Source organism: Numida meleagris, chromosome 4, assembly GCF_002078875.1.
Source record: "Numida meleagris isolate 19003 breed g44 Domestic line chromosome 4, NumMel1.0, whole genome shotgun sequence".
NCBI lineage: Eukaryota > Metazoa > Chordata > Aves > Galliformes > Numididae > Numida > Numida meleagris.
In genome coordinates, this window is record NC_034412.1 from 67,703,282 (window position 1) to 67,731,233 (window position 27,952).

Consider the following 27,952-nt stretch of genomic DNA (forward strand, 5'->3'; position numbering starts at 1 on the left):
TGCTCTCCAACATCTTCATCAAGATAGAAGATGCAGTCGAGGGCACCCTCATCAAGTTTGCAGATTACACCAAGCTGAGCGGTGCAGTCAATACATTGGAAGGAAGGGAAGCCATCCAAAGGGACCTGGACAGGCTGGAGAAGTGGGCCCATGTGAACCTAATGAGATTCAACAAGGCCAAGTGCAAGGTGCTGCACTCGGGCTGGGGTATAATCCCAGGAATTTATACAAACTGGGGGAAGATTTCCTTGAGAGTAGCCCTGCAGAGAAGGGCTTGGGGGTCCTGGTGGACGAGAAGCTGGACACGAGCCAGCAGTGTGTGCTGGCAGCCCAGAAGGCCAACTATGTTCTGGGCTGCATTAAAAGAGGAGTGGCCAGCAGGGAGAGGGAGGTGATTGTCCCCCTCTACTCGGCTCTTGTGAGGCCCTGTCTGGAGTACTGTGTCCAGGCCTGGGGCCCCCAGCACCAGAAAGACACAGAACTCTTGGAATGAGTCCAGAGGAGGGCCACCAAGATGATCAGAGGGCTGGAGCACCTCTCCTATGAGGAAAGGTTGAGGGAACTGGGCTTGTTTAGCTTGGAGAAGAGAAGGCTCCAGGGAGACCTCATTGTGGCTTTCCAATACTTGAAGGGAGCGTATAAATGAGAGGGAGAATGACTGTTTGACAAGGGGGAATGATTTTAAACTAAGACAGGGGAGATGTAGGTTAGATATTAGGAGGAAGTTTTTCACTCAGGGTGGTGACGCACTGGAACAGGTTGCCCAAGGAGGTTGTGGATGCCCCATTCCTGGAGGCATTCAAGGCCAGGCTGGATGTGGCTCTGGGCAGCCTGGTCTAGTGGCTGGGGACCCACGGCAGGGGTGTTGAAACTAGATGATCTTTGAGATCCTTTTCAACCCAGGCCATTCTGTGATTCTATGATTCTATGATTTTCTTAAAGAAAATACTGCTTTGAGAGCTGACTCATGAAGAAGCATTTTGGTTGTTATTTTGAATACTCAGTTTGTATTGTCTTAATTAGCTAAGTCAATGCTATGTTAGTGACATGCCTCACCTTGTCAGCAATATGTTTCTGTATCTCAGAATGGGATTATAAAGTTCTGAGAACAATAGTAACAATAGTCTTGCAGGGTCTTAAACTGTTGTTTGTTTCTTTTTATCCTAAAACCTTAATAGTATAACAAGAAGCTTTCTGGGACTGTAATAATCAGTGCTCAAGATTAGCAATATGGCCAGCTGATTAACAGATATAGACACAGATGAATTAGATGCCCTATTCACATGGCAAAACATACACTATGGAAGCATATGCTTACCATCGTACTGGAAAATACGTTCAAAGAATAGCAAAGAATGAGAGTATTTGCCTTTTGAAATCTTCCTATGATTTTAAAACTATGACAATGTTAAAGGCATTGCATAAAAAAATCTTACACTATGAAAGGATACTGAACACTTTTATAGTTTGTGTTTGCTTGTCTATAAGGCTGCATTCTTATTTTCTTTGAGAATCTTCATTGAATAAGCCTACCTTTGACTTCTATAAATAATAATATTCTACATAGCAGTTTATTTGTGCAGAATGGTGAAACTGAAAGAATGTATGTGGGCAGAATATGTTTTTGTATTTAAATGGTGGCTCATTTTCAGGCAAAATTTAAATTGGGGAAGAAACATGACTTCTCAGCAGGTATTTATTATTATGAAAATTTCAAAATAGTTAGAAATCTGTAAATTTTCACACTTCCTTTCAACATCTCATCTCATGAATGAATTAATTTGATAAAGTGAAAGCATCCTAACAATTCCTTTCTTTTCACATTAGATGATGCTCCAAAATCTATGTAAGGAAACAGACTGTGAGAAATTCATATGCTTTTACACTTGTACTTCTAATGTGCCAGAAAATTATACTTAATACAGCATGATTAGCTGGTCACATCTACCTGAATTCTTATTCACAAGTAGATCTCCCTTAACGGCCAAGATAAACGAAGATGAAGGCCTTTTCCAGTACACGTTGCCAGTCAAAATCTGAAACAGCAAAAAAAAAAGTGATTTATGATCAGTGTAGACCATGAGTTACTTCATAAAAGATATGTACATAAATCTATACAGACAACAATGTGTCCACAAAGTTTGACTCACATCTATTATGATGCTATCGTCTTAAACTGTAACAGATTTGCAGTGGTGACAATCTCCATATTTTCCCACGTTTCAAGCAAAATTGTCTCAAATATGTCATTGTAACTAAGCGTATAAGAAGCAACTTGGAAAAAAGTAGTCATCCTTCTTTCTTTCTACTCCACCTGTGAAGCTGGTGGGGAATAACAGAAAAATTGAAGTGTTGTTTTCTGTGAGGATGGACTCAAAGTCCTATAAAACATCAGTCAAATAGATACTTTTAACAGTCATTTTCAACAAAACTCTCAGACCTTCCTCTCCACAAGGATTTTATTCCATTTTTATGAATCTTATGAAGATCTTCCTTCAGCTTTCCTTGTCCCTTCTCTGTAATGATAATATATGGCTGGATGGAGACAATGTGTGTTTATTCTCTCTGTTTATTATGTTGAGTGCAAGAATTTGAATAGAATCATAGAATCACCTAGGTTGGAAAAGTCTTCTAAGGTCATCCAGTCCAACTGTCCACCTATCACCAATATTTCCCACTAAACCATGTCCCTCAGTACAACATCTAAACGTTTCTTCAAAACCTCCAGGGTTGGTGACTCTACCACCTCCCTGGGCAGCCTGTTCCAGTGCCTGACTGCTCACTCAGAGAAGTATTTCTGAACATTCAACCTGAATCTCCCCTGTCACAACTTGAGGGCATTCCCTCTAGTCCAGTCCTATGGCTAGTTACATGGGAGAAGAGGCTGACCCCCACCTCGCCACAACCTCCCTTCAGGTAGTTGTACAGAGCAATAAGGTCACCTCTGAGCCTCCTCCAGGCTAAACAATCCCAGGTCCCTCAGCCACTCCTTAGAAGGCCTGTGTGCTCCAGGCCTTATAAAGAGTGGCTTATATAAAACTTACTAGTTTTAATTCTATAGTTGCATCAGGCTGCACTACTTTGGAATTAAAGCAATTGTAATACAAATTTTGCTGAATCTCTGCAATAGCTTTAAGAACACGTGTATGAATTTAGTAAAATAGTATTAGTGCTATGTATATGTTCTTCATGGTTAAACTTTGTCACTGGAATTTTCCTGTTCCCTCCCTCCCCCCCAAAAAAGTAATTACTTAGCAACATATATTAATTTGTGATATTTCTGCACTCTTGCAGTTTTAGCAAGTTCCTAAAGTCATAACTAAATAGTATGATCATTTTTACTGAATCTTCTCTGAAGAAAATAAGATCACAGTTACGTAAATCAAAATCTACAGATACACTGTTTCTGCCTCAGATTGTTTATAATACTAGAATTCAATAATGTAAACAGGATAATCTGTAGGGAGAAAGAGAGTGGAAATGATTAATAAAACAAAAATATATTTGCATAAATTATTAAATTATATTCTGCAATTTCTGAGTAATTATAATCTGCAGCAATTAGCCAGCTATCAATTATTTGACTTTCTTCATTTGATCACAAAGAGTAGTACTTTGTTGCTACATATATTGAAATTTACTATGCTAATTCCAGATCAACTCTTCAATTTATTGAAAACATCTGACATTTTAATCCAATTCTCAGTAGTTACTACATCCCTCTAACTTGCTGCAACCTAAAAATTTTATAAGGAAGCTTACCACTTCATCTTTGAATCCAGTAAAGAGACATAAAATAGAGTCCTATGCAAAATTACTGAAAACATCTTTAGCTGTGATTATAACCCAGGCACTAATTTTTCTTTGAATATATTGGTTAGAGCTGTAGTTTATTCAGGCCTCATTTGCTGGGGGGGCTTCATTTTTCTTCCCTCCCTCCCCCGTTCCTCCCTCCTTCCTTTTTTTCTTCTTCACGACTCCTTTATATGACAACAGTCTCTTAAACTGGTGTCTGAATGTATTCCCATATGTGAAGCACATACTCATTTCTTAACAACTAGAGTTAAATAAAACTTGTAATTATTAGTGAGCTAATTATTTTTTTAGTGATTTAAATTCATTGTCAAGATGACAAACACATTTTCTGCTTTTTTCACACTTGTCTAGATAACAAACCTGGTACATATAAAAAGATATTTTATTAGTTTCAGTAAGTTTGTCATCATGGCTAAGGATCAGAACAATGACAAGGTCTGAGATGGAACCAAATGAAAGAGTTCCCACAGCATTGGACTGAACTGCAATTGTTGAGATCAGTACTTCCATATCATTAACAAAGACAAGTTACTGTTAGTATGACATTAGTTATGTGCCTACACAGCATGTCAATAGTATGTCATTAGTTACATAGTGAATCATGAAAAATCCGTTATGCCTACTATATATTGCATGCATATATGTGTTCAGCTGAGCAGAACAGGACCTTGTAATTCTCTAACATGTTGGACATCATAGTTCAGACTCATTTTTCTTCAGGTTTTTGTCCTCTAGGTACTTTTCAGCTCTCAAGGGCTCTGTATAGATCTCAGCTTTGTTCACACACCACCTTACCAGTATAGAAATGATGTGATGAAATGTCATTCTAGAAAAATCCATGCCAAATTAGGCAAGGATGGAAAACTAAAGTGATGCTTCTGAATACTTTAGACTTATAGGTGAAGGACTTCCTGTGTGATCTCTGTATTATTAATTATTTTCTCAGGTTCCTTCCAGTCTTTTACCTCCCCTCTGACTTGACTCCATTTTTTGACTTACACCAATTTTAGATCTATAATCCAAAAAACATATCAAAAGGCCATTCAATTTTCTTCAGACTGTTCACTTTTCAAAGTAATCAAGGATAATGTCAAGCATGCAGAAGTTCATAATATGATCTGCAGAAAGTGTTTTGCTCTGCATAGAACATTACTATTTTAATCACTTATGCCACTTCATTTTTATATTGACATTTCTAAAATTTAAGAACTAGATGATGTAGCTGTCTTTCCTTGTATGCACAGGAACACTGCAGTGTTACGGGAAGAGAATTTGGCTGATTTGCTGGATGTCAAAAAATCGTAATGTAAGTTCTAGCTCAGAGAAAGTCAGTGTTTACACATGGAAAGTTAAAATATTTGTAAACTTGAGAAGGCTGTCATTCAAAAAGATGGTTGATATTCAAGGTAAAATGTTGCTTGCAAGTAGAGGCCAAAGCTTTCAAACTGTTTCCAAGAACTAGGAGACAAAGTCCTTAACATATAGCTGTGATTTCTTAGCTATACAAGAAATCCTGCTGTTACAATTGTTTATTCCTTGAGGCAGTAGGAATATAACTTGGAACAGAATATCAGGAAAACAAATTTGTAAGAGAATAGCACTAACAACATCTGCACCTGTCCCAAATTCATAATCTAATTACTGGTTTTAATATTTAATGCATCTATTCAGTTCATTTCATTCAGAGTAAGTATTGCCATTGCTTAGCAGCTAAGCACCTAAGATGCTGAAAATTTAAAACACACAGTTGGAAACTCAGAACTTCTGTGAAAGCTGAATTTTGTTTCAGTTTGTGTGCACATTGCTTTCACAGGCTCACCACCTCAACCATAATTCTCCATTTCTTAGAGTACAAGTTAGAGTTTGTCTAAGAGAAACCTGGTCCTTTCCTAGTCCAGGTTTACCACCTCATAAATGGAAGTAAGAGTCCATTCCCTGTTTAATGCCATTAACAGTACCTTCTTACACAATAGGCCCTTCTTCCCATCTTTGAAGAGATGATAGGTCTCACTCAGCCTTGGATTCAGATTGTCTTCACAGTTCATTGCACTAACTCACTCATGAGAATGTCAGTCCTACTTCTGGCTTCAGAAAGCCTACTACCACTATAAATAAGAAAAGCAACACAGCATATAAACTGCTTATTTTCTTTATGAAATCCTTCCTCGGTTCTGGTCTTGTTAATCTTTCAGTCAAATGCCTCTTGATAGAACCACAATAGTAGTTTGGGGGACCAAGAGATGACTAAGATGTTCAGATGGCCATTCTCTGAAATTATATGGCAAAGTAGAAGTAGCCTGAGGGTCATACTTACGTCTGAGTGTGCTGCTTTTGCACACTGTTCTCTTGCATCAGCATCTGATGACCTACTAAATATATTCAAGTTGAAAGTCAAGTTTTGGATTGTTGGTGGATTGATGTTCAAGAAATACATAGAGTCCAAGAAACATATTAGGTTTCCAGACAGGAAAACTTCTTGACTGGTTTAGTGCCACCAAGTGACCATCAGAAATGAAGTTTGCATATAGCTTTCCCTGAAAAGACTGATTTTGAAAAAGTATGAAGCAGTAGAGTCAGACCAATGGTGTGCTCTGGCTGCTGCTTGTCTTGCATCCTCTGATACAGTTTTGCCTGTGATAGTTTGAAGCGAATTCACTTAGGCTAGCTTTTTATCACAACTCTATAAGGAATAAGCCTAAAATAAAGATATGTAGGCCTGTAATACTCACACCTTGTTGTGCATTTTAGTCTTAACATGCTGACTGCAATAAGTTCAGCATGTTGAAAACCCAGTCAGAGTATCTTATATGATTTTAAATGTTCATCTCTCACTGTTAGGAAAATGAAGGTGGGATAACACATTTTTGTTTTATGGGCCATTTACATTTCAAAGAATAGTAATGACCCTTTTTCCTCCATCACCACCCCCCACCACCCTGCAAAGCAAAGTTTCATTTAAAAATTTCAGTTTTATTGAATTTGAGGTGCTTTCTATCAAACAAGCTGGATTTGACAATCTTTGTCTAGACTGGGAGAAGTCTTCTGAAAACTACAGGAAGCACTGGAACTTCTTTTTCAATACAGTAATGTAAACTACATTAGGTGTCTTTAATATCAATCCTTTATGAGTACTTGTCTTCAACAAAATAAAGTTATCAGTTTTATAATTGACCTCTTTTCAACATTGTTCAGTGCAGATAACTTATCTAAGCCTGTTTGTTTAATAGAGAATCACAGAATCATATAATGGTTTGGGTTGGAAGGGGCCTTTAAGACCATCTAGTTCCAAACCCCCTCCTGGGGGGAGCAGGGACACCTCTCTCTAGACTAGGTTGCTCAAAGACCCATCCAGCCTGGCTTTCAGTGCTTCCAGGGAGGGGCATCCACAACCTCACTGGGCAACCTGTTCCAGTGTCTCACTACCCTCACAGTAAAGAATTTCTTCCTAATATCTAGTCTAAATCTACCCTTTTACAGTTTAAAACCATTTCCTCTTGTCCTGTTACTACATGCCCTTATAAAATGTCCCTCTCCAGCTTTCCTGTAGGCCCCCTTCAAGTACTGGAAGGCCTTTGGGTGCTCAAAGGGCCTCATGAGAATGAAAGAATCCTCATGAGTTAGTCAAATTACAAGAATTATTTATTGTGTTGGAGACAAAAAACTATCCTTCAGAATTTTTATTTTTAGTCAAGACAGTTCATTCTGAAACAATCTATAGCTGAAACACTGATCACTGTTTCTTCTCTCAGTTATACTCCAGATAAAATCTGGCAATGTGATTGAAATAATTTCAACTGTGATATGGCAGGAAGTAAGAAGATATTAAAAAAAAAAAAAAAAGTCATCTTGAACTGTCCCCAGAATACTTTTACATCATTTTTTTATTTTTATTTTTTATTTTATTATTATTATTATTTTTTATCTTTTGCTTGCCATTACATTAAGTCACTCATTTGGGCAATGCTAAATCGTAAACATATAAATACAAATTATTGTTCAGTTATAGCTGTGTATTACTTCTTACAGAAGTACACTTAATAAGTGGAAACATATCCACTTTCTGAATACCTAAAAGCCAAATTCACTGTTATTTTGTGTTAATATCATCAAGACTCCTGTACAACTTGATGAGAAAAATCTATTTTCCATTTTCCACTGGCTACAGTCTTCTCCTGGCTCAATGGTAATTGTTGTGGCATTATGCCAAGGAAAATGTCAAGTTCAGCCTTGTTCCCTTGTTCCATTGAAGAGCTATGCTTTCCATTTCACAAAGGAGAATTTCTAAGTGGTTTCTCATTGAAATGGCTCTGTTCAATAATAGCGAAGAAACCAAATTTCTACCACACAGAGAAGTTTCACTTTAGGGCTGTTGAATAATAGCTAAAATATTATAATCTATTTTGCTATATACTTTTAACTTTATGGCGAGTAATTTGCAATGGAGATTTAAATATATGTCCCTTAATACTAGTGAAAATAAAACTTTCCCTTATACTGTTTATCACTGGCTGTTAAAGTAGTGAGCTTCATGTGCTTCATTTCCAGAGGGCTGGAAGAGTTCCTCCTGAATAGGCATCTGCTAAAATATTTTCTATCAAGAAGAAAGGAAAAGGTCTGCTCCAGCCAATTATTTCCCTATCCCTCCTATCTTGATCATCTCCAGCATCATATGGAAGCCATCATTGTTATAAAGTTAAAATCCTATTTGTAGCAGACAAACTGACTCCGAATATGGATTTTATTTTGGACACCACTACATGTGATATGCACACTATAATAACCCATTTTTTTTTGTTCGAGTTTCCATGGTCATTAGAATAAAATATATTCTCAGTAAGATGTCTGCCTGAATGGTAGATTTCAGGTTAACAGTTGTCCAGTGATCTTGATTGTAGTGTGAACAAGTTAAAAAGAGGGAAATTTTTAGTTTATTTTAGTGTATTTGCAAGTTTTATTACACTAAAGCACACAGCAAAAAAAGATTATTAAAATGTTAAATGAATAGTAACAAGGACATATCACTTATTTAAATCCCTGATGTGGTAACCCTCTCAGCATTAGAATAACATATTAACAATGAAGGAAATTGCTGGTCTTTTTAGAAAATCCAAATCATCTTACAGCTTTTAGTGCAGGAAGAAATAGAAATGAAAGTATTTAAGAGGCTGTTCATTCAGCATCTTAGTAAAGTACTTGAATATGAAAGTATGGACAATTTCACATTTATATTTGTGAATGTTCAATTTTTCCCAAGGTAATGAAGTTTAATTTGCAGCAATTCCAGACTGGTAATAACATTTCATAGTTCACTTTTTTTCCTCATGTATTCCAAGATTTTTTCTTCTACAAGAAGTGATGGAAACCCATAAGGTGATTAGTCGCCAGACATATTCTTGGTTTTAATTCAGCATCTATCACTGACTCATTGTCTGACTTGGGTGAATGTGAAGTTAATATTTCAGACAGTTCAAATACTAACCCAATAAAAAGTAGGATTTTATTGACCACCAAATGCTCAGCTGGAATGTCATTTCTGTGTTAATCAATTGAAACCACCAGGAAAATCAGCTGGGCTCAAAGGTCTCCAACTTCAATCAATAAAGAGCAGCAAAATTATGTTGCTGGTGTTACAAATTTCTGAAATGGGATTTGGGTTTGAGGGAGAATATATTTTGCAGAATTATTAAAAGCCAGTAGCTCATGAAAAAAGCAACAACAAAGATACAGTAATTGCTTCTTAAGTGTTTGAAAATATTTTTTGTTTTTCTTAAAAATTATTTCCATGACTGACACAGAAATTCTATGATTAAACACTACAGGATTTTGAGTTAAATAGAAACTGAATGCTGACCAAAATAAAAATGCTGTTTCTGTTTACCATGAGACATTTAAAATTGAGTTTGAAGAGTTGGCTTCAACTAGGAAAATATATGGGAAATGGAAGAGCTAAGTGAAATCTAAAGAAGCAAAACTCACTTTGGGAAGTCTAGAATAAAGCATCTTAATTTAACTTATTACTAGAGAAACTAGGAACATGAAATAACTTTTCTTGATGAAATTATTTTTAGAGTAGATTTCCTGTTTCCTAACTGTGTTACATAAAAAGAAAGAGGGAATGGGTAGTTCAAGGAAAGGCTATTAAAAAGTCAGTTTTTCATTCTGAATGTTAATAGTGTTGTGTATGGAGTGATTAAAAGTGGGCTGCACTTTTTAGCAGAGTTAGGATAATATGTTGTTTGATTAGTTCTTAGCAAGGCCAGGGCTTTGGCAATGTTTATAATAGCTTTCCCAACTTGAAGTGGATGGATACAGAAAAGTCTAGCAGTTCCCCTGAACAGTTGGATGGGAAGGGACAGGAAAGTGTATATAGTAAATTAATTAGGTTGGCAGGCTCTCAGGGGATAATCTTTTTACAGTATGATGTATTTTGAGGCCTGGCAGTGTTCTCCGTCTGTTTGTTCAGCGTACATTCACTAGGGTAGTGAAACTTTTAAGACTCTTCATAGATACATGTGTAGTTGGGAGGGAGATTTATTTTGCAGATGGTTTTACAGCAGATCTTGTGGATAGTTTAACTATGTTAATAGTTAAAATTTATTCCCCTTGTTATTCCAGTCTCCAGGCAGTAAAAATCAGTAAACTTTGGAGCCTTGTTGAGATTTTGGAGGAAAATAGGTTTACAACCTTTTCAAATTACAATCAACATAATGCTGTTTCAAACTTACTCTTGCTACCCTAGTTACTCCTAACTAGTACTTGTGGTCTGTCTTATTTTTTACAGATGGTGTGAAGTGTCTGTAATGGACATGCCATCCAGACGTGCAGAGATGGGAGCAGGAAAGCCAAGGTGCAGGTGGAACTGAACTTGATGAGGAATCTGAAAAATAACAAGAAGGGATTCTAAAGATACACTGGTCAGAAGAGACAGGCAAAGAGGTCTGTACACACTCTCTGATAAATGAGAAGGGAGAACTGGTGTCGACAGACCTGGAGAAGGCTGAGGTACTCAGCGTATTCTTTGCCTCAGTCTTCTCTGGCAGTCAGGATTTCCATGCCTCTCATGTCTCTTAACCTCTAAGTTGGGGTCAGGGGGATAAAATCTCTCTCACTGTAAGAAAAAACGTCTGGGAACACCTCATGACATCGAATGTGTAGAAGTCTATGGGGCTGGATGACATGCATCCCAGGGTCCTGAAGGAACAGGTTGATGTGTTTGCCAAACCACTCTCCATCAGATTTGAAAAGTTGTGTCTGTTAGTCAAAGACCTTGGTGACTGGAAAAGGGGAAACATACTACTATTTTCAAGAAATTGTGTAAGGATGACCTGGAAAACTGCAGGCTGGTGAACCTTACCTTTGTGCCTGGGAAGATCATGGAAAAAATCCTCCTGGAAGAGATGTTAAGGCACATGCGAGGTGAGGAGGTGATCTGAGACAGCCAGCAGAGTTTCGCCAAGGGCAGATAGTACCTGACCAATCTGGTGACCTTGTAATGGAGTAATGGCATTGGTGGGCAAAAGAGTAACTACTGTCTGTCTGTACTTGTGCAAGGCCTCTGACATGGTCCTGCATCACGTCCTTGTTTCTAAATTTGAGAACTATGGATTTGAAGGTTCAATTATTCAGCAGATAAAGAATTGGTTGGATTGTCACAGCAAGAGGGCTGAGGTCAAGGGATCTGTGTCCAGATGGAGTTTGGGCATGAATGGTGTCCCCAAGGAGTCCATCCTAGGACCTCTTCAGCAACTTTATCAATGACACAGACAGTGGGACTGAGTGTACCTTCAGCAAGTTTGCTGATGACACTAAGCTGAGCAGAGCAGTTCACAAAACAGAAGGAAGAGTAGCCATCCAGAGGGACCTGGACAGCCTTGAAAAGTAGGCCCACATGTACCTAATGGTATTCAAGAAGGCCAAATGTAAGGTTTTGCGCTTAGTCGAGGTAATCCCAGATATGTGTACAGACTGGGGAAGAATTCATTGACAGCAGCCCTACCGAGAAGGACTTGGTCTGGGGCCCCCAACACATGAAAGATGTGAAGCTGTTGGAGTCGGTCCAGAGGAGGGCCATGAAGATGATCAAAGGGCTCGAGCATGTCTTCTATGAAGAAAGGTTGAGGGAGATGGCCTCATTTTGCTTGGAAAAGGTTCTGGGGAGACCTCATTGCAACCTTGCAGTACTTGAGGAGAGGTTATAATCAGGAGGGTGATAGACTTTTCACGTGGTCTGATAGTGACAAGGAGGAATTTCTTTAAACTAAAAGAAGGTAGATTTATGTTAGATATTAGGTGGAAATTCTTTTCTCAGAGGGTGGTGAGACACTGGAACAGTTTGCCCAGAGAAGTTGTGGATACGCCACCCCTGGAGATGTTAAAGGCCAGGTGGGATGGGGCCCTGGGCAGCCTGATCTGGTGGGTGGAAACCCTTTCCACAGCAGGAGGGGTTGAAACTCAGTGATCTTTAAGGTCCCTTCCAACTTAAGCCATTCTATGATTTTATGATTCTGTGACAAGCTAAACAATATCTTGTTCTTCAGCAGATACCCATCATTACATCTCTTTTGTTAACAGGTGCCTAAGTTCTTTAATTCACTCCAGTGCTTCAACTAGAAAGTGAAAATGATGTTACTTTTAGCTGACAGGAATATATCAACTACATCTTAAAATGTAATATCTAGAACCACATCTAAGTTTTGAAAAGGAACTTGCTGAATTCTTTTTATACCAGAGAAAATGTAGGCTAAATTTTGACTAGAATAAACTAATGGGAGAGCAGGGAAGAAATCAAAAACAGAAATACTAGTTATTCTCTTATATCTTGATACCAGAATTTAAGTTAAAGCTATCCTTACCACTTCACAGAAGAACAAGGGGGCATAGAGATAATTCTATCTAAGAATACTTAAAAATGAAAAGGCATTTCAGAAAATATAGTTCTGAGTCACATGCTATAACTATTGCATGGAAAGGAGAATCCATACAAACATCATGCAGAGAAAAGCTTCAAACAGATTTTATTGAGAACAAAAACACAAATAAATTAGAAACAGACACATTGTTCATTCACATGACTGTATGGATCACATTCATTCCTGAGACCCTACAGCCATTGCTTTTACAGTACAATTGCAATGATCTTGTCTTAAGCTTGGGTATCCATGACAGTTGACACTGTTTTGAAAGAACTCACAAGCATAATGTATATTCTAAGTTATTATCTGCTCGCGGTTTCTGTCTCAATTCAGTTCAAATTATGTTTCATTGTAGTTTTTTTAGTGCTGAAAAGTACAAGCCAAATTCTGCCAAATGTTTTCCAAAGATAATTTTGCTGCCTTCTTTTTTTGGTGAATGACATGCTCCTAATTGTAACTATTGCAGTGCCTGAGTGTTATTTTGATCTTAAATTGTTGAGGATTATGTGGTACTGAAATGTAAAAAAGCCATGTGATGACGGCAAATTGCAACTTCTAATTTCAACTGAGCCAAGAATGAAAACAGCAGGTTTGCTGTAATATGTTGAATTAATAAGCTTATTTTACCTACTTGTATATTGCACTGATGTAAATGGCTAAGATTTACAGTTACGTAATTAATTTCATAGTCATAGAAGTGTTTGAATTGCAAGGGAACTTTATTTTAGTTCAACATCTAGTCCAACTTCTCTGCAATGAACAGGGACGCCTACAGCTAGATCAGGTTGCTCAGAGCCACCTCTATCCTGACCTTGAATGTCTCCAAGGATGGGACGTGACAACCTCTCTGAGCAACCTGTTCCTGTTACCCTTATTGTAAAAAACATTTTCCTTATATCCAGTCTAAATCTCCCCTATTTTATTTTGAAGCCATTTGCCCTTGTCCTGACACTACAGATCCTGCTAAAGAGTCTGTCCTCTTCTTTCTTACAGCCCCCTTTCAGATACTGAAAGGCCACTATCAGGCCTCCCCAGAGCCTTTTCTTCTCCAGGCTGAACAGCTCCAGCTCTTTCAGCCCGTCCTCATAGGAGAGGTGTTTCATCTCTTGGATCATTTTTGTGCCCCCACCCTCTGGACATGCTCCAACAAGGCTATGTCTCTCCTATACTGGGGACTTCACATCTGGATGCAATACTCCAGGTGAGGTCTCACCAGAACAGAGCAGAGGGGCAGGATCACCTCCCTCAACCTGCTGGCCATGTTTTGGCTGTAGTCCAAGGTACGGTTGGTTTTCTGGGCTGCAAGGGCAATTTGCTGGCTTCTGTCCAGCATGTTATCCCCCAGTACCTCCAAGTCTTTTTTGGAGGATTGTGCCTAATCCTTTTTTCCCCAGCTTGTACTAATGGTGGGAGCTGCCGCAACCTGGTTGCAAGACCTTTTACTTGTCTTTGCTGAACCTCATGAGGTTCAAATCCATAGATAGTGTTATTGTGAAGCCATGGTGATTTAATTTTCAACTTGCTTTTAGTGGGAAGAAGTACATGAAACCCACGCTATTCACTATTATTTTTTCAGGAACTGTGTATAATATTTTAGCAAAGAGTGTGGCCATTTCCTGTTTTATACATATGAATAATAGGTCTGCTTCCAACTGTATGGCTTTGTTTGAAAGGAGTAGATGTTTAGTAGAACAGAAAATACATAAATAGAATTAGCCATACTGTATATCATAAAAAAAAAACATAATCATGTTTGAAACATGAATTTGAATATCAGTTTCAAATTTTACATTCCATTGGACAAAAAGAACCAGTACAACTTAGCGTTTCCATGCACACTCAAGATATTTATTTTATTTGACAAAACATGACTTTTAATTCACTTTACTCATTAATTTATTTATAAAAACTTACCGTTACAGGAATCTGTTCTGGCAGACTAATTTTAAAGAATGTTCCAGAATTTTTTTTTCCTTATGGAATCATTACATCAGATGGTCAAGTACAGATTGCACATGTCCACAACTAATTAAAGTACCCCAGAAATTATAGGCTGTCATTAAATAAATCCAGTTGTGCGCCAAAGTCTCAAGTGTTGGTCAGATTCTGAAGTAGATATGAGCACAGAATAGTAAATAACATTTTGTGTTTGCAGCTGTATAGTCAGTCCTATAGAACAGTACCAAACTCCATTTACACAGACACCGTTAAATTCCACAGGAACGATTCAGATCTGTTACAGCACTACATATCCAACACAACTCCACTGTATTCTGTTGGATTTCTTCCAAAGAAACTGAGAGCAGAGTCTGTCTGGCTGATTTTGTGTGATAGCCCTGGCAGTGTTAGCCTCCCCTGATGTTTACTGCTGGCTCCTGTAGCACTTCACAATTCTTAGTGTCTTTAGAAGGGTAATAAATACAGGGGTCTAACCAGTTTTGAAGCTTTGTAGGGGCTGGTAGACCTGGAAAAGAGTTGTTAGGTATCTCTTGCCCCAGGATATTGTTGCATTTCTCAGATAAGTATCAAGGGATTTATCATTTTAGCCTATTCTGAAATTTCATTCCGTTGTCGATGAAAATTGCCTGTTGGTTAAACAGCAAGAAACAATTATATTAGATTCAGTGTGCTGGAAGTAACTTGAATTTGTCTTAATTCATGTCTCCTTTTCCACCTCTTCCAAATAAAACAACATTTATTTGAACAAAAATCACTCTTTCCTAAAGAATCTTTATCATATCATTTAACATTTCATCTGAGCATGTTTGGCATCAGTTGAATTGTTCAGGTACAATCTATGACATTTTACAGTTACATAATGGAATTGAAAAGTGCTTGTTAATTAGTTTACTAAGTCATTTCTTCATATAAGTAGTTAAATAACCTATCACTAGTAAAACACTATTCAGTGTCAATAAAAAATATTCACTTTGAATTCTGCTGAAATTAACTTTCACAATCTCTGCCACTATTTTTTTAACCATAGATACATTTCTGTTATCTGTCTGTTGCTTAATTTATGAGGTAAATTTACAAAAGGTTGTGGAAATGCACATTTTACATGTACTGGCTATTTAAAACAGTACTTGAGATGTAGGATTGTGTGTTGTACAGTCTATGCACATTAAGATAAACAAACAAAACTATCAACAACAAAAAACCAAAGTCTCTCTCTTTTTAAAATATTTGTCTTCTTAGGTTGAGATCAGTAGTGTGTCAGCATACTATGTAGAGAAGAGCATGTTCATAACCACCTGACAACACTGTATTAAACAGATAATGGTCTTTACTCATCGTTGTATGAGGGCTGCCTCAAAATTAATGCATCCTATTTATTATCTTGGCCCACATCAGATGTGGATGCAGAGGATGAACCTTCCCACCAATATTCCATTTCATTTTGTTGCCATGTGACAGATTAAGCTGTCGTTGCAGCTGTGAAACATTGGGTTACCTTCTCTGATGCAGATTTTTATGAGTGCTGCATGCAGGCTCTTGCTCACTGCTGGCAAAAATGCATAGCTACTGATGGTGACTATGTTGAAAAATAGTATTTGTAGCTGAGAATTTGCTCTGTCAGCTAGTGTTTTTGTGCTCTTTGTATCTGTTGTAGTTTTCATGGAAATAAATAGGAAGCATTACTTTTGGAATGATCTACATATGTACAGTCAATTGAGTATGGCATTGGGGCTTAAGCAACTTAGTACATAGTGAGAAGTATAAATAAATTCCTAAAATGACAAAATGCAAAATTCCTAAATGACAAAATGCAAAAGAAAAATGCATACATTCCAAAACAAGCAAGCAAACAGGACTGGCCTAAGTAGTAAGAGACTACTTAAAAGTTTCATCCTACTTTGGTTGCAAAATGAAAACTGCTGTGCAATACAAAGTGACTTCAGTTTGGTATTTTGTTTTCTTTTTTCTTTCCCAGAAGATCAGACGAGTCATCAGTTATAAAATCTGATAAGCGCTGTTTTGACAGTTAAGCTACTATATAGAAAGGAAGGGGGCCCTTCTCATTTTATTAATACGTAAACAGTATAGCTCAAATCTGGTTAAACAAATCAGAGTCATTTGGCTAACGTGTTTATTGAACAATCAGTTGTCTGTATTCATCCAGGTGAAAGTTCTCATTGGGACTGAGGCATCCTAGGTTCAGAACCTGGGATGCCTGAAGGAGGTGATTTGTTTTGGCTGAATATGAAGAAAGACATATAAAGTCCATCTATATCTCTCACTTATTTCTAGACAATGTCCTGACATCTTAGTGAGACATGTTGTTTCCACTGATGGACTTCAAATATTTTGGAATCCCAAATTTTTTTTCACTACTGTAATATCGATAGGGGTGTCAATCTACGTCTCTATTTTACTCCCCCCCACAAACTTTTTTGGGGATTCAAAAGAGAAAATGTGTGGTACGTAATCCAAAACAGTCTAATCCCTTTTTCTTCCACCACGTATAAACCTCTAATGTTCCTTCAGTAGAAGATCCTTTGTTAAATAATTTAGATGCTGAAAAACAACAAGAAAGATAGAGTAGTTAAATTTACATATCTTGAAGATTTTTGGACTAAGGGGCTCCCTGTATGTGTGTACGTTAATAGAACTTGTGCTTCAGCAGAAATACAAGTTTGATTTTCAACAATGGAATACAAACAAGCCTGTAAAATATAAGTGTACTATTTAAGAAGATTAATTTTTTGAAAATTTACTAAGTGCATTAATCTTGTAAAATAAAAGAATGCACTAATGAAAGCCAAAGTCTCTGCCACTAGAAATGCTGTAAGTAATGCTAGTAAGTGAAAACCAGGAAAAGTAACTCATTCAATTTGTGTGTAATGACATATACATAACTATTAATTTCTTAGAATTTCATGGCGATGATGTGAGTATAAACTATCCATTCTACACAGCTCAATACTCACTTGTTTGTAATTTGCTCTGGGAAGTGGGTGTGCGGGTGGGTGAGTGTGGATGTGTGTGGGTGGGGATGGGTGTGTGGAGGTGTGTGGGGGTGTGAGGGTATGGAGTTGTGCGGTTCTGGGTATAGCTGGTGCTTTTCACTTTATGTGCAAGAGGCATGTTGGAAGAGTATGAACCGTAATTACATATAAAGCACAAGTTTTACTGGAAGAGAATACCTTTGTTGGGAAAAATAACTTTTTGTACCTTGACAGAAAAAGCTTGCACAGTTCTATTAGCAGTGCGTGAATGTAGAGAACATTTAAATCTTACTTTTGTTTCACATTCAGAGCTCTTTCTAAGCTGCAGCTGGATTCAAATTGCCTATTATCTTGCAATGTTAAAAAGCTAAGTAATAATATGTTCTGATGTACTTACTTTAATTTTTTTCTAGTAAACCAGAATGATCTTCATGAAGAAAATGAAAATCGCATATAAACCTTATTATACACTTAAAAAAGAAATGCACCCCTACTTCCACCCACTGTATATTTAGTAAGATTCTTGCCTTAGACTATTTTTTTCCTATCTTGACAAAGATTCATCTGATTTCCCGTGTGTTACCTAAGCTTAGTTCTGAAATTACATTAAAAGGAAATTGCTTGAAAAATTTATTAACTAATGCTGCAGTTTTCTAAAGAAGGTTCTTTCAGTGCCATAAAGCACGTTTTTCAATCTGTCAGCCAGAGAAACAGTGATTACTCTGACTAATAGATACAGTTTTGAGAAAAATTATATATATTTTATCTTATTTTTTTCTTGTTCTGTATAAAAAGAAACATCCCTCATCTGTAAGACATTGTTCATGGGGAGAAAAAAGAATATCAAAGACTAATTAACTTGGTAGCATACTGGTATTGACAATTACTGATGCTTGAGGAAAATCTATTAAGTGATTTACATCTAGTGATTTTTCTTTCAGTAAAATGATTTAAAAAAACATTTTTCAGTCTCTTGTTAAGTTTTCAAAAAATTAATATTTTCGCAGTGTTAGAGAACCCTTTGTATGTTTAAATCTTCGGAGCAATCAACAAAAATATGCTAGTTACACTACAGAGTAAATTTAAAGCAGATGACAGATACCCAAATAGCTAAATAAAATTATAACATTTAGTAATAGAACACTTTACTTGACACAAAGCTGGACAAAGGTAATGGAGTGAAAATGAGAAATTTTGAGTTGTTTCTATTGTCCTTCCTTCTCAAAAAGAAAGGGCTGGGATTAACTTTTTAACTTCAGTGATGCTGTTATGGTTTATCTCATCTCTCTTAAAGTTACCTTCAGTTATTTGTATTTCTTGAACATGGAAGATTATATTAATCATTTCTGAGGTGAAAGTAGATTTCTAAGGATTTTTTTCTTAACAAAATACTTTACCATGAGAAAAGATCAGGCTGCATAGGGCCCCATCCTGTCTGGCCTTGAATACCTCCAGGGATGAGGCATCCACATCTTCTCTGGGCAGCCTGTTCCAGTGCCTCACCACCCTCTGAGTGAAGAATTTCCTCCTAACATCTAACCTAAATCTCCCCTCTTCTAGTATAAAGACATCCTCCCTCGTCCTATCACTATCAGACCACATAAGAAGTCAGTCTCCCCTTTACTTACAAGCTCTCCTCAAATACTGTAAGCCTGCAAAGTGGCCTCCCAAGATTATTCTCTTCTCCAAGCTAAACAATCCCAAGTCTCTCAAACTTTCTTCATAGGAGAGGTGCTTCAGTCCTCTGATTGTATTTGTGGCCCTCCTCTGGACCTGATCCTACAGCTCTGCATCCTTCTTGTGTTGGGGGGACCCAGCTCTGGATGCAGTAATCCAGATGAGGCCTTACAGTTACACCTACTTCACAGCGAAGGGTAGGAGCTGAAGGTCAAATGCTCTGTTTTACTTACTATCATTTGAGTTTACATATGCATCAGCATTCAGGTACACAAAGATTCACACTTGCAAGCACAGAATTCCTTTCATTCTTCTCCTCTTCCTCAGCTTCTTTCCTTTAGTATAATTTTGTGGAAAATAAATACACTTTACTGTACATTCTTTTGCACTCTGTGCAAAAGAAAGTCACATTTGATCCCTTTCTTTTTTATTTTGATATGCTGGTTGGAATGTACATAAATACACATATGTATGAGATTATAAAGGACTTCTCCAATATATTTTAGCTTTATAACGTGGTATGGTAATTTCTTTTTCTTCAGCTAGCAGTTTATAAGTAAATTACACAGACAGCTCTTACTAGCTGTTTCTGTAGTTCAGGCAGCCCTGCCTCATATAACTGTTGTGTCTGAATAACTCAGCTGTGAGATAAGACAACCAAAGTTTGCTAGTGTTTTGAGTTTGACTGACTGAAACAATAGTGTGCCTGTATACTGATACCAGGTACTACAAATGTTTAGGTTTACTTTCATTCCTCATTTAACAAGTATTCTCAGAACTATGCTATTAGTGACTCTTCATACAGTGACTGGCATCCACTATAACATCTTTTATTTTTTTTTAGGATTTACCCCTCAAACTGTTCTATTTAACAGAGTACATTAAATAGCAGCCAATTAGTTCTCCGGTTTCTGTACTATCCGATGAGTTAATTCCACTCTGATGAGCAGACAAGGTAGTCATTACACCAACTTATTTTAAAAGCTATTTAAGTAACACAATATGCAGATTATACTAATAATCCCAGTTTGTTACACTTAAAGAGTCTCTATAGCTTTATCTTGTCAACTTTTAATCAGTGGCGGTAGCATGAGAGGGCTTTAATTTCTGTAGTTAACTGTCATTAAATGGTAATAATTTGAATTTGCATGATGCTTAAACAAGATAACTGGAATTTTGAATTTCAACCAATTAATAATTTTTACCTATTCCATATTTTATGGCTAGTGTTTTAATTTGAGAAAATGCTTTGACTGCCAAATAGTGATCTATTTTTATACTTTTAGAACATAGAAACTTAATCATAGAATGGTTTGAGTTGGAAGGGACCTCAAGGATCATCAAGTTCCAACCTCCCTGCCACAGGCAGGGCTCCCAGTCACTAGACCAACTACCAGAACAGACCAATCATGGCCCCATCCAACATGGTCTTAAACACCTCCAGGGACAGGGCATCCACCACCTCTCTGGGCAGCCTGTTCCAGTATCTCACCATTCTCTCAGTAAAAAACTTCCCCCGACATCTAATCTAAATCTCCCTTCATTTAGTTTAAAACCATTCCCCCTTGTCCTATCACTATCTACCCATGTAAAAAGTTGATTTCCTTCCCATCTGTAATCTCCCTTTAAATACTGGAAGGCAATAATGAGATCTCCCTACAGTCTTCTCCTTTCCAGACTGAACAAGCCCAGCTCCTTCAGTCTGTCACAGGAGATCCAGCCCTCTGATAATCTTTGTGACCCTTCTCTGGGCCCTCTCCAAAAGCTCCACATCCTTCCTGTGTTGCGGGCCCCACAGCTGGAGGCAGTACTGCAGCTGGGGCCTCACAAGGGCAGAGTAGAGGAGGACAATTGTCTCCCTCACTTTGCTGGCCACCTCTTTTCTGATGAAACCCAGGATACCATTGGCCTTCTGGGCTCCAAGTGCACACTGCTGGTTCACATTAAGTTTTTCATCAACCAGAACCCCTAAATCCTTCTCAAAAGGGATACTCTCAAGGAGATCTTCTCCCAGTTTGTATGCATATCTGGGATTACCTGAACAAGTGCAAACCTTGCATTTTGCTTTTTTTTTTTTTTTTTAAATAGTAACTAAACCAGGCTGGCCTTCAACAACTTAAGCTCTGAAAGAGACAAAGTGATTTCAAACTCAAGCAGAAAATCCAGGGAAGTGGCATCTTTGTTGATTCAGTGCTGGGCCTGACTTTTTTTTAATAACTAAATAAATCATGTGACATAATATCTCTTCGGATGCTTCTAACAAATAATCATGAAATAAAACAGGGTTCCCTGTTATCAAGCATTTCACATGCAGTGAAAATTTAGAGCACTTTAAAGTAATACCTGTTGTCTCAAATACTGAGATAGTTAACTGAGTTTCTTGGACAAAAAATTTAAATAAAATTTTCACAGGATGGGTTGCGTAAGGTATCTTTACTCAGCTGTGTTAACCAAATAGTTACACTGACGTAGATTTTAAGTAGATTTTAGTTTAGTTTAACAGGACCAATAATATGAAGATTATTGTTATGAACAGACTTTTCTTGTCCTATGCCTCTAGTGTTAGAATCAAACATAGTGATGTATGCTTGGGTTTATCTGACATTTATCTACTTATTGATGAGGTGTTCTCAGTGTCCTTCCTGAGACTGATTAGAAAGAAATCTGAAATAATATTATTACTTCTGATGTAATGTGAATCTCAAAGCATTTTATAAGTTTTACTTAGGAACCAGTCTGTTTTTGAATTAAACACTCTTGTTTCTCCAATAGAGTCAGTAAGATAATAGTCACAAGACTGGATAGGCATGCATTGGGTGTACTCTCCTCCCATTATCTGTACCTCAGGCAGCAGTCCTTCAGCTGAGGAATGGGCAATGATCCACATTATGGTTTCTACGTGTTTAATAACCAACAATGGATTTCTCTTTCCCAAAAAGAAGTTTTATTTAATTTCTTTTGTTAGCTTGCAGTTGTTTTTCAAAAGAGCTCTGATAATCAGTTAATCTAAAGATTGTCTAGTAGGCTTCTTGCTCCTGCAATTCTTGTAGAAGGTTTTATTATCAATTTTGATTTCTTTTGCTAGTTATTTCTCAAATATGTATGAAACAATATTCCTCATCTTAACATAGGCAGTGAAAAAATTTTGTTATAGCAAGATGATCATTAGGGAAGTAAAACTGAACATTCTTATTAATAGAACTTTTCTCAAGGATTCACTTTCACAGACTAGGCTAAAAGCACAGTTTAATACTCCATACCACTGCAAGACTGTCATGTAAAATCATCAGCCATTTTTCAATTTATCTACCTACTTTAATTCTTACTATTTCTGAATTTTAATCAGTTTGCCTATTTTTCCTATAGCTGATACATTCTAACCTGAATAAGATGTTCCTGGCACAGCAGACAGAGAAATGATTGTCTCTTTAAGTTTTTCTATCTCATGATGACATTTATTATGCTGCCAGTTCATATAGCAAGATTCTACCTCATGAGAAGCTACATGTAGATCTTTTCCAAAATTTCCAGACTTCTTTTTTGGCATTACATATGTACACACATATAAAAATTCAAGTTACTTTTCCCTATCTGTATTATTTTTCTCTCTTAAATTATTTTGTTACCATATGGAAACACTGATTAGTCAGTACAGTGTAGAGGGTAATGCTTTCTGGAGAGACTAAGAGGCATCCAGACAGCAGGAAAGGAGTTTCTGAATGCATCTACTGACCTAACAATTTGCTGCCTCTTTCTTATTGGATTTATTGCAGGCATCCTACACAGATCTGGCCTGCAAAGTGATTTCATGTTTGTGAAAACATGGAATGACTCTAATCTCATCTAGACAATTCTCTCCAAGGTTATTCTAATCCCAGTATTATATGGTGAAGACATCTGAGACAATGTTTATTTACTTCTCTTGCTTCTGGCTGCCTGCTTGCAGATAGCTTTTGAAAAAATGTCTTTATATTTTAGAATAAATAGCCTTCATTAGGAGAAAGTGTTGGGGGGAACAGCCCCATTCTTAAAATAAACTGACAATAATATTAATAAACCTATTCTTGGAGAAATGCTCACAAAAACCGACTTGTTAACTTTTCCAGTATCTCTGTATGCCTTCTTGGGTGTCAGTTTTAGAAACCATAATAAGCATTCTGATTCAGTTACAGCTACCAGTCAACAGTATGAAGGAGAAAACCATGGGAGAGTTGACAAACATACGTTATGGCATGTCAGACTGTCTAAACAAATCACTTATAAACATATGTTGCCTTGTATGGTTTAAAAATAACATTTCTCAGTGATTGAAAAAAACAATGAACTTTAGTGTAACAGAAATGTGGCATATCTTGTTTTGTGCTTTGAATACATCTATCAAGTGGTGCCACATTCAAAGCTTTTAACGGGAAACTATGTACACATTCCTTTGTTCTTTGTTCAGTGTTACTCCTGGACGTATTGGTAGTGAAGTTTGTGGGAATGGAAAGAATTCAGTCTTTGTTTTTTGGAGGATTGTCTGTCTCAGAAAAAGTGCTAATACATCTTTTGCTTCCTCTTTGTGAGTGTGTGTACAGGGATGCACATGTATTTGAAATACTGTGGAACAGAGCTGCTAAGAACCTGTTCCATAGGTTAGTGTATAAGTAGTACAGTAGAAGAGTCAACAACTTGTTGGACCATAAGGTACATTTGAGAGACTCAGCTTTCACTATAATATTGCTGGTCTGATAAAGTTGTTTCTTTGCATACCATCAGATGAAGAATTCTAACATAATGGTAGATAGAGTATCCATAATGCTCTATGTGAAGGGATATAAGTCCAGGGACTTTGTGAAAAAATGCACCTCTATGACCAAGCAACAGGAAAATCCCGATTGCTGGTTGATAGGGAAGAAGTAGCAAAAAAGGTACAAAATGGTGCAGGAAATATCTGCGCTATGGTGGCAATCATAGAACAATTGTGGTTATCCTTGGCTATTAAATCATTGTAAATGTCCACTGCATCTAAAAAACAGCAACAACAACAACAAAAAACAAACAAAAAACTGTGAAAGCATTGGGGTTTAAAAAGAGATTTCCTCCATAAAGGAAGTATTCTGAAATGATCATATCCATATGGGCATGCAGAGGATGATATATATGAGTAGCATCTTTCTGCAGTGCTATTTGAAGTCCCATAAAAGCTTTTTTTCACATCTCCACTTTTTACTTTCTTTTCTTCTATTTAATTTTGTTTTTATACTGAGAGCTTCAGATGGCCTTGTTCCTCTCTCCAGTTAAAAATGGAATTAATTGCTTTCCTGAAAGATAGAAACCAATGTTCTATGTTGTTAGGGATTTCAGGAAAATCAAAATTGTTAGACTCTTGCAGGAATACAAAGTACAATTGGAGACATGGTTACCCCATTCCTTCAGCAAGGCCTTGGTCTTCAGGTTAATTTTTAAGCTGGGTTTTGCATGAGTGAAAAGAAGGTTTTAGACCACATTAGTTAGTTCTTTAATGAAGCTCATTGCCACTGATAGCACTGAAACTTATATTTTTATGTAGTTAACTTCATTTTAAATATTTGCTGAATTTATAAATATTTTTCCCAAAGCTAGAATGAATCTATCAAGACATAAAACACTCTTGTAAAGATCACTTTAGTGTACACAGATAGAATGGTAACTGCTCGTACAGTTAATTGCAAAGTTTGATTCTGAGAGGTCATTCTTTACAATTGAAAGGAAATTGTGTATTGTATCTGAATTTCTGAATCAAAAATATTGTACTGAATTTCTTATGTATGAGAGGATGCCCTAATGAGGATACATAAGAAATTCAGTAGGTTTTCCTAAGAGTTAAGAGCATATTATATCAGGAGATAATTTTATTTTAGATTTCATCAATGCCTTGCTACTGAAATAATGACCCCTCTCTCTTTTGTAATTGTCTTCTACCTAATAATTTGGGAAAGGAAGAGATTTTGTGAAACTAACTTCCAGGCATTGACATTCATATTTTCATACTTCAAATATGCATTAGTTTTTTTGCAAAGCTGCCTCCTGATGTGCAACTGAGAGAGACCTTCAGAAGTGGGCGACAGTGCATTGTTCACTCCACAGAAATAAGTTTCTTTTATTTCTTAAGGGGAACTAATAGTTCCCTCTTGACTAGCTAAAGGTCTACTAGATCTTTGGGAGATTCAACAAAGTTACAAACAAAAGTGTTATAAACACTTTTTTGATTCTTTTTCATTAGATATAGCAAACAGAATTGCTTTTAGCAGCTGCACATTTGCTCTATGTTTGAAATCTAAGAAAGAAAGAAATTTTGGATCTGCTTGAATATTCTTCACTGTATTAATTAATATCTAAAAATTTCAGAAATTAACTGGAATAAAGGTATCGCTCTGACAATTCAGAATGTTCACAAAATAAGTATTGAACTTTTGCTCCAGAATGCTGGGACTGATTTTCCTACCCCTCATTTCTCACCCAACTCCCCACACCTCCATTTGTATAGAAGAGGTGACTATAAATTGCAGGAAAATTACTTCTTCACCGTTTCACAGTGCTTCTCTTATCTAGCAGGCACAGCTGTCACATATTCAAATGCTTTTTTTTATGTTGTCTCTGGCTAGAAATATTAATGCTTGTGTCTTTTAATAGAAAAAAAGACTTATTAAAGTATATAGTGAATTATATCTAGCTTAGTAAGTTTTTGTCTGGTAAGAGGTAAAGTTTAATTATTTTATCCAGTCAACAAAAATGTTGTGATCTCTCTCGATCACACTGATTGCTATCACTGGACTAACAGATGCAGGCTCTAGAACACATGTATATGTAAAAATGTCACCTTATTGTCTAGTCTTTTTTACCATATATGCAATTATACGAAGCCCTAAATATTGGAAAGCACTACTCAAATGACCTAGAGTTTTGTTTTGTCAAAATTAATGATCAAAGCTCCTAAACAAACAAAAATGCAAATTTCAGTAACAAGATGATAAAGAAAAATTGAAATTTTATACAAAAATATACTAGTAAGTTTTGTCTTTCTATATTGTTTATATTTAGGTAAGTGGAATCAATAAAATGGAATTTCCTGATTTCAGTATTTAGCCCTCTTGCACTTTATAGTAAAAACATTTAGAAAATCCACTTAAAACTTTCTTAATATTTTAATGCAATTATCTGTGCCTAAAATGTGTTATATCTGTGCTTTTAGCAGTTGTCTTCATCACTGGTTGAAATTTGAATTTAAGATTTTTTTTTTTCAGAATGAAAAATCATGTCTAGTTATGAATTAAAAATGATGTAAAAGTTATTTAATAGTTATGAGAACATAGTGACCCTCTTTTGGTCTGAGAGGAATCAAATAGTGTACTAATATTAAACATCACAAAGAAAATGAATTATTATTGTTGGTTTTGAAGTTATATACAGTTCCTGTTAACAAATTCTCCATTACCACCACAGAAAAGAACAAAACATGACAGTATTTTAAAATCTGAAAAATTCTATATAAAACTAGTAGGAGATTTGTATCTCTAGGGATGATACAAAACTATTATTTGGTTGTTACAAATCTACAAGCTAGGAAACTTTCATAAACATACTTTGTGATGATCTTTATTTTTTTCATGATTCCTTGGAAAACAATTCCTATTACTTCATCCAAAAAAGAGTTCCTGTAGATGAAATGACATAGAGTGTCTGAGTTATAATTAAGGTTCAAAGTTGGATTTTTTTCAAACAGAGTAGGAGAATACATTGTAAAAAAGAAAAAAACTTAAATGAGTGGATTTAAGTGTAAATATTTAAACTGTATCATTTACAAAGACAATTCATACAATCTTTGAAGAATTCTGTCAGTAAAGATCATCTGTAAATGGATTGTATTCTGAGATTATTGTTAAAATATCTAAATGATTTCCAGAAGTGCAGCAAGCAAGACAGCATATGTCTAATATATATGATTTATTTTCTGCATTGCAAAAATCTGTCATGTTTGGTAAGATTTAATTACTTACTTGTTGTAATTTAATTACTTATTTTGTTGTAATCTCGTAGATATTTTTTAGAGAAAATGGTAGAGGATGTATCTTGACTTTGGAGCCAGGTATCTCTGATCCTCGGTTTCTATGGGAATCATTCCACATTATTGCACTGGTATTAGGATATTTTCCTTATTATAAGGAGGTACGGTATTTAATATGCATGATGTCCTCTATCTTTAAGTTTAAACTGTATTATGTTAGGGCTGTCAATTAAAAAGAATGAATAATTACGACCAACATTATGCATGGGTAGTAAAATTTCTGTTAAACTACTGACATTCCAACCAAGTCTTTTGCCAACATTTTCTTTTTTTTTTACTATATTTAGGGTTCAATTCCCCCTTTTTTAGATTTAATTAACACAGAACCTGAATTAAAAATTGCAAATCCCTCAGTGGGAGGAGAAACTTATCTTACGTGTTTTTCTAGTCCAACTTCCACAGAAAAAGTGTTTTTAGCTGTACCACTTTTTAAGCCTTCCTAGGGATCTGTTTCTTCCAACAGAAAGGAAATGAAAGCTTTGGCTTTTTGTATGTCTGTTTGAAATGGTCCT